This window comes from Hemibagrus wyckioides, linkage group LG27, assembly GCF_019097595.1.
Source record: "Hemibagrus wyckioides isolate EC202008001 linkage group LG27, SWU_Hwy_1.0, whole genome shotgun sequence".
NCBI classification, from domain to species: Eukaryota; Metazoa; Chordata; class Actinopteri; order Siluriformes; family Bagridae; genus Hemibagrus; species Hemibagrus wyckioides.
Genome location: NC_080736.1, coordinates 5,520 through 15,000, shown reverse-complemented (window position 1 = coordinate 15,000; position 9,481 = coordinate 5,520).

Genomic DNA, 9,481 nt, shown 5'->3' with positions numbered 1-9,481 from the left:
AATTAAAATTAAAATTAAAATTAAAATTAAAATTAAAATTAAAATTAAAATTAAAATTAAAATTAAAATTAAAATTAAAATTAAATTAAAATTAAAATTAAAATTAAAATTAAAATTAAAATTAAAATTAAAATTAAAATTAAAATTAAAATTAAAATTAAAATTAAAATTAAAATTAAAATTAAAATTAAAATTAAAATTAAAATTAAAATTAAAATTAAAATTAAAATTAAAATTAAAATTAAAATTAAAATTAAAATTAAAAATTAAAATTAAAATTAAAATTAAAATTAAAATTAAAATTAAAATTAAAATTAAAATTAAAATTAAAATTAAAATTAAAATTAAAATTAAAATTAAAATTAAAATTAAAATTAAAATTAAAATTAAAATTAAAATTAAAATTAAAATTAAAATTAAAATTAAAATTAAATTAAAATTAAAATTAAAATTAAAATTAAATTAAAATTAAAATTAAAATTAAAATTAAAATTAAAATTAAAATTAAAATTAAAAATTAAAATTAAAATTAAAATTAAAATTAAAATTAAAATTAAAATTAAAATTAAAATTAAAATTAAAATTAAGAATTAAAATTAAAATTAAAATTAAAATTAAAATTAAAATTAAAATTAAAGAATTAAAATTAAAATTAAAATTAAAATTAAAATTAAAATTAAATTAAAATTAAAATTAAAATTAAAATTAAAATTAAGAATTAAAATTAAAATTAAAATTAAAATTAAAATTAAAATTAAAAATTAAAATTAAAATTAAAATTAAAATTAAAATTAAAATTAAAATTAAAATTAAAATTAAAATTAAAATTAAAATTAAAATTAAAATTAAAATTAAAATTAAAATTAAAATTAAAATTAAAATTAAAATTAAAATTAAAATTAAAATTAAAATTAAAATTAAAATTAAAATTAAAATTAAAATTAAAATTAAAATTAAAAATTAAAATTAAAATTAAAATTAAAATTAAAAATTAAAATTAAAATTAAAATTAAAATTAAAATTAAAATTAAAATTAAGAATTAAAATTAAAATTAAAATTAAAATTAAAATTAAAATTAAAATTAAAATTAAGAATTAAAATTAAAATTAAAATTAAGAATTAAAATTAAATTAAAATTAAAATTAAAATTAAAATTAAAAATTAAAATTAAAATTAAAATTAAAATTAAAATTAAAAATTAAAATTAAAAATTAAAATTAAAATTAAAATTAAAATTAAAAATTAAAATTAAAATTAAAATTAAAATTAAAATTAAAATTAAAATTAAAATTAAGAATTAAAATTAAAATTAAAATTAAAATTAAAATTAAAATTAAAATTAAAATTAAAGTAAAATTAAAATTAAAATTAAAATTAAAATTAAAATTAAAATTAAAATTAAAATTAAAATTAAAATTAAAAATTAAAATTAAAATTAAAATTAAAATTAAAATTAAAATTAAAATTAAGAATTAAAATTAAAATTAAAATTAAAATTAAAATTAAAATTAAAATTAAAATTAAAATTAAAATTAAAATTAAAGTATAAATTAAAATTAAATATTAAAATTAGAAATGTAAATTAAAATTAAAATTAAAATTAAAAATTAAATTAGAAAATTATAAATTAAAAATTAAAATTAAGTATAAATTAAAATTAAATATTAAAATTAAGTATTAAAATATTAAAATTAAAATTAAAATTAAAATTAGAATTAAAATTAAGAAATTAAAATTAAAATTAAAATTAATGTAAATTAAAATTAAAATTAAAATTAAAATTAAATGTAAATTAAAATTAAATATTAAAATTAAAATTAGGGTGGATTAAGATAAAATTAATTAAAATTAAAATTAATATTAAAATTAAGTATAAATTAAAATTAAAATTAAATATTAAAATTAAGTATAAATTAAAATTAAAATTAAATATTAAAATTAAGTATAAATTAAAATTAAATATTAAAATTAAAGTATAAATTAAAATTAAATATTAAAATTAAGTAATAAATTAAAATTAAATATTAAAATTAAAATTAGAAATTAAAATTAAATATTAAAATTAAATATTAAAATTAGAAATTAAAATTAAAATTAAAATTAAATGTAAAATTAAGTTAAAATTAAAATTAAATATTAAAATTAAGTAAAATTAGAATTAAAATTAAATATTAAAATTAATGTAAATTAAAATTAAATATTAAAATTAAGAATTAAAAATTAAAATTAAAATTAAATATTAAAATTAAATGTAAATTAAAATTAAAATTAAATATTAAAATTAGAAATGTAAATTAAAATTAAATATTAAAATTAAATGTAAATTAAAATTAAATATTAAAATTAGAAAATGTAAATTAAAATTAAAATTAAATATTAAAATTAAGTTAAATTAAATAAATTAAAATTAAAATTAAGTATAAATTAAAATTAAAATTAAAATTAAAATTAAATGTAAATTAAAATTAAATATTAAAATTAAGTGTAAATTAAAATTAAATATTAAAATTAGAAAGTAATTAAGAATTAAAATTAAAATTAAATATTAAAATTAAAATTAAAATTAAAATTAAATATTAAAATTAAGAATTAAAATTAAAATTAAATATTAAAATTAAGAAATTAGAAATTAAAATTAAAGTATTAAATTAAAATTAAATATTAAAATTAAGTATAAATTAAAATTAAATATTAAAATTAAGTGTAAATTAAAATTAAAATTAAATATTAAAATTAAAGTGTAAATTAAAATTAAATATTAAAATTAAGTAATAAATTAAATATTAAAATTAAATATTAAAATTAAGTATAGAATTAAAATTAAATATTAAAAATTAAGTATAAATTAAAATTAAAATTAAATATTAAGAATTAAGTATAAATTAAAATTAAATATTAAAATTAAAATTAAAATTAAATTAAAATTAAATATTAAAATTAAAATTAAAATTAAAATTAAATTAAAATTAAAATTAAAAATTAAAAATTAAAATTAAAATTAAGTATAAATTAAAATTAAAATTAAAATTAATTTAAGAATTAAAATTAAAAAGTATTAAAATTAAGTAAAATTAAAAAATTAAAATTAAATATTAAAATTAAAATTAAAATTAAAATTAAATATTAAAATTAAATATTAAAATTAAAATTAAAATTAAATATTAAAATTAAATGTAAATTAAAATTAAATATTAAAATTAAGCTATAAATTAAAATTAAATATTAAAATTAAAATTAAAATTAAAATTAAAATTAAAATTAAAATTAAATTAAAATTAAATATTAAAATTAAGAATTGAAAAATTAAAAATTAAAATTAAAATTAAAATTAAAATTAAATATTAAAATTAAGTAATAAATTAAAATTAAATATTAAAATTAAATGTAAATTAAAATTAAAATTAAAATTAATATTAAAATTAAGTATTAAAATTAAAATTAAAATTAAAAATTAAAATTAAAATTAAAATTAAAATTAAAATTAAAATTAAAATTAAGTATAAATTAAAATTAAAATTAAATATTAAAATTAAGTATAAATTAAAATTAAATATTAAAATTAAAATTAAATTAAATATTAAAATTAAATATTAAAATTAAGTATAAATTAAAATTAAATATTAAAATTAAGTATAAATTAAAATTAAAATTAAATATTAAAATTAAGAAATGTAAATTAAATATTAAAATTAAATATTAAAATTAAATGTAAATTAAAATTAAATATTAAAATTAGAAAGTAATAAATTAAAATTAAATATTAAAATTAAAATTAAGTATAAATTAAAATTAAATATTAAAATTAAGTATAAATTAAAATTAAAATTAGAAAGTATAGAATTAAAATTAAAATTAAGTATAAATTAAATTAAAATTAAAATTAAAGTAATAAATTAAATATTAAAATTAGAAATGTAAATTAAATATTAAAATTAAGTAATAAATTAAAATTAAAATTAAGAAATGTAAATTAAAATTAAAATTAAGTATAAATTAAAATTAAAATTAAAATTAAATTAGAATATTCGGGTTAATGTAAATTAAGGGTTATAAGTTAAAATTAAATGTGGGTTATTAAAATTAAATATTAGGAAATTAGAAATGTAAATTAAAAATTAAATCAAGGGGTTAAGAAATTAAGTATAAGATTAAGTGTAAAAGGTTAGTGTTAGGGTTAGTGTTAGGGTTAGGTGTGGGTTAGGGTTAGTGTTAGGGTTAGGTGTGGGTTAGGGTTAGTGTTAGGGTTAGGTGTGGGTTAGGGTTAGTGTTAGGGTTAGGTGTGGGTTAGGGTTAGTGTTAGGGTTAGGTGTGGGTTAGGGTTAGTGTTAGGATTAGGGTTAGGTGTGGGTTAGGGTTAGGGTTAGTGTTAGGGTTAGGGTTAGGTGTGGGTTAGGGTTAGGGTTAGGTGTGGGTTAGGGTTAGGGTTAGGTGTGGGTTAGGGTTAGGGTTAGGTGTGGGTTAGTGTTAGGGTTAGGTGTGGGTTAGGGTTAGGGTTAGGTGTGGGTTAGGGTTAGCTCCAAAAATGAAACAGAGCGAACATCAGATCTGTAATTTCCGTGTTATTCACTCGGCTTTGTATCGATGATCTCTATGTTCTTTTTTCTTTGTAAAGACAGTCTGTGACAGGATACAATGGAACCTTCTTTATTTTCACAGGAAGTAACCACAAGCAGGAACTAAAGCAGTGAGCAGAGACGTGAAAAGTCGGACCACACCCGCTGGAGGACCACACCCATTAGAGGACCACACCCGCTGAAGGACCACACCCAAGGAATCATTGACAGTTGTTGCTAATTTGTATAGACTTGAGTAAGCCTGAGGATGAATGTGTTTTGTTGATGATGGTGTGGTTTAGTGGTCAGTGTGGACACTAAGGATTTGAGCTCACAACCTTCTGGTGATTAGTGAAGATACCGACAGACTCCGGTACCGCGTCTCGGCTCCAGTAACGACGGCCTGCACTGTCCACTCTGTCATTCACAATCCCCTCGCTGGACACACTGACACTTACACTCACACATGCACACACACTCACACACTTATGCACACAAACACAAACTCACACACATTCACACTCACACACACATACACACACACATGCACTTACAAACTTACATGCTTACACACAGACACACACACACACACACACTCACATGGGATGAGGAGGGGTTCAAACATGGCACACAGCCAGCACACACACATACACACACACACACACACATTGCGGAACACCGACTTCGACCCCGGAAGTGCGCACGGAGGCTATGTGGGGTTCAATTTTTTTTAAAAAACACCCAAAACCTGAGAAAAGAAAAGATCACCTGAGGATAGAGAGAGAGAGAGAGAGAGAGAGAGAGATGGAGAGATCCGGAATGTTTTCAACATAGGAGGTTCCAGAAGAGGTTGTGCAGAGGAGAAAGAGAGGGAGAGAGAGAGAAGGAGAGAGAGAGGGTGAGAGAAAGAAAGGGAGAAGGAGAGAGAGAGAGAGAGAGAGAGAGAGTGAGAGAGACATGGTGAAAAAGAGAGAGAGAGGGAAGGAGAGAGAGAGATTGAAAGAGAGGGAGGGAGGGAGGGAGAGAGAGAGAGAGAAGGAAGGAGAAGGGGGGAGAGAGAGAGAGAGAGAGAAGGAAGGAGAGAGAGATAGAGAGAGAGAGAGAGAGAGAGAGAGAGAAGGAAGGAGAGAGAGATAGAGAGAGAGAGAGAGAGAGAGAGAGGGAGGGAGGAGGGATATCCACTGCACTGTTGTGTGACTGGAAATTTAATGGAGAGCGAGCGAGTGAGCGATGGAGGGAGGGAGAGGAAGGAGGCAAGCAGGGAGAAGGGGGCAAACATCTACCGCTATACAATTCCACAATATGGCCTCCCTTAGCACGGGGAGGAGGAGGATGGAGGGATGGAGGGATGGAGGGGACAAGGAGAGACAGAGCTAATGTTCTCGATGTGTCGTCAGTGCAGTGAGGGCTCTATTGTAGACAGATGAAGAGGAGAGCATGGAGGTGCTTCAGGAGCATACTGATTTTATACCCCTCCCCACACACACACACACACACACACACGTCCTCCCTGCCAACCCGAGGACATGTCGGTCAAACAGGAACGCAGGAGACGTGCACTCCGTCGTCCATGAGCAAAAGTCCAAGAAGGTGCAGTGTCCCAAATACAAAAACCAACATTAATCCCCCACTAGAAAGAAGTGCACTAGATATGCAATTAAACACAGCCTGGGTCAAATGAATTGATGCGTACTCTGCACTTTTTTAAGGAATAAAGAAGCTAATCTTAGTGCACTAAAGTGCGCTGTTGAGCGTGTAGTGCACTTATCTAGGGAATAAGACAGGAATAAATAATAACCTACACACACTACCTAGTGCACTAGATACGAGCAGTGTACACAGGATCCATCACTTATGTAGGCGTGTATGTGACATACAATATATTGCCAAAAGTATTGGCTCACCCATCCAAATAATCAGAATCAGGTGTTCCAATCACTTCCATGGCCACAGGTGTATAAAATCAAGCACCTAGGCATGCAGACTGTTTTTACAAACATTTGTGAAAGAATGGGTCGCTCTCAGGAGCTCAGTGAATTCCAGCGTGGAACTGTGATAGGATGCCACCTGTGCAACAAATCCAGTCGTGAAATTTCCTCGCTCCTAAATATTCCACAGTCAACTGTCAGCTGTATTATAAGAACGTGGAAGTGTTTGGGAACGACAGCAACTCAGCCACCAAGTGGTAGGCCACGTAAACTGATGGAGCGGGGTCAGCGGATGCTGAGGCGCATAGTGCGAAGAGGTCGCCAACTTTCTGCAGAGTCCATCGCTACAGACCTCCAAACTTCATGTGGCCTTCAGATTAGCTCAAGAACAGTGCGCAGAGAGCTTCATGGAATGGGTTTCCATGGCCGAGCAGCTGCATCCAAGCCATACATCACCAAGTGCAATGCAAAGCGTCGGATGCAGTGGTGTAAAGCACGCCGCCACTGGACTCTAGAGCAGTGGAGACGCGTTCTCTGGAGTGACGAATCACGCTTCTCCATCTGGCAATCTGATGGACGAGTCTGGGTTTGGCGGTTGCCAGGAGAACGGTACTTGTCTGACTGCATTGTGCCAAGTGTAAAGTTTGGTGGAGGGGGATTATGGTGTGGGGTTGTTTTTCAGGAGCTGGGCTTGGCCCCTTAGTTCCAGTGAAAGGAACTCTGAATGCTTCAGCATACCAAGACATTTTGGACCATTCCATGCTCCCAACTTTGTGGGAACAGTTTGGAGCTGGCCCCTTCCTCTTCCAACATGACTGTGCACCAGTGCACAAAGCAAGGTCCATAAAGACATGGATGACAGAGTCTGGTGTGGATGAACTTGACTGGCCTGCACAGAGTCCTGACCTCAACCCGATAGAACACCTTTGGGATGAATTAGAGCGGAGACTGAGAGCCAGGCCTTCTCGTCCAACATCAGTGTGTGACCTCACAAATGCGCTTCTGGAAGAATGGTCAAAAATTCCCATAAACACACTCCTAAACCTTGTGGACAGCCTTCCCAGAAGAGTTGAAGCTGTTATAGCTGCAAAGGGTGGACCGACGTCATATTGAACCCTATGGATTAGGAATGGGATGTCACTTAAGTTCATATGCGAGTTAAGGCAGGTGAGCGAATACTTTTGGCAATATAGTGTATCTGGCAACCCTACAAAACTCCCTGATTTTCTATCATGTTTAAAGACTAGTGTGTTTATATTTGATCTGGCAACCCCAGAGCTCTGAACACATCAGTACACGTCAAATATAAACACTAGGCTTTAAACATGACAAAAAATCAGGGAGTTTTGTGTAAACAGAGACATCTTTTCCTCTTTAGAGTTTTTGGTCATTTGATCCTTTCTTAAAGGATAAGCTGACCGAATGCTCATGTGCTACATCGACATCACACACACACACACGCACACACACACACACACACACACACACACACACACACACGCACACACACACACACGCATACATATCGCTGCCACTATTTCTGTCTGGAGTTTCGCTCTACTGTACTTACACACTATACACTTAAGCCTTTGTAGTGCCCTTAGACTTAGATAGGGAATCAGATTAGTGGTGTCAGTGGAGTGCAGTGCATTATGGGTAGTATAGAGGAATAAAATAGGAACGATCCATAGCTCAGATATGAGGGATTATCAGAGGGGTGATTAGCGCTGAACTGATAACGTGCTATATTCAGACTCTGGGGAATCAGTCACACTCATAGATCTCACACACACACACACATACACATACACACACTGCATTCTTGCTGAATTAACTAGTTCACACACACACACCTTGTTTACCCCCAGTGACATTTGTCACAGCCCCCAATATTGAGCACAGTGATATATCTGTACCTTTTAAATCAGCATATAGATGTGTGTGTGTGTGTGTGTGTGTGAGCGTGTGTGTGTAAGGGGGAAGGTGGGACCAGCGGTCTCTGCGCTTCAGCGTTGCCAAGGTAACACACAGCCATACCAGAGAAAGCATACAGAATACACACACACACCCACACACACACACACACCCAGGTTTAATCCCAAATTACTCCTTCTTTAACAAACAGGGCACTAGCTCTAGTTCAGGAGTCTTTACTCCTCAGGATCTGCACTGAACACAGTGGACACTCTGCTGGTTCACAGACTAGATAGGGTGCCTAGGTAGGGAGCCGGGAGTGAAATGACCCATGATGAGCTATTAGAGTAAACACTAGTTTTGGGGAAACCTGTTCATGAACTGGTTTACTCACCAGTCTGGTTTTTAATTCATTTTTATTATTATTTTATTTATTTATGTTTTTGTTTTTTTGTTTTTTTAGAAAAATAACTAACTCTTTTATCACCAGGCACAATAATGATTTATTTAAATCTAGAGCTATAAAGATTTTACTCACAATTAAATTACATGGATTTTTTATGCTCATGATTTTATTTCTTTGTTTGTTTGTTTGTGTGTAGAGAACCCCACTGTGTGTGTGTGTGTGTGTGTCTGTGTGTGTGTGTGTGTGTGTGTGTGTGTGTGTGTGTGTGTGTGTGGTGAACCCCACTCCAAAGTATGTTTAGAGTGTTATGGTCTGGACTCACCTCATCACTGGTTTGTTTGTTTGTTTGTTTGTTTCTTTCTTTCCTTCTTTCTTTCTTGGGTATTTAAGAGAAACCTCTGTGTGTGTTCTACATCACAACCTTTATGTTTCCCTCAGAGACTCAGAGACAGAGACACAGAGACAGAGACTCAGAGGCACAGATACTCAGAGACACAGAGACTCAGAGACAGAGACATGGAGACTCTAAGACATGGAGACTCTAAGACATGGAGACTCAGAGACACAGAGACTCAGAGACAGAGTCTCAGAGACACGGAGACTCTGAGACACAGAGACTCAGAGACTGAGACACAGAGACTCGGACACAGAGACACGGAGACTCAGAGACTCAGGCATA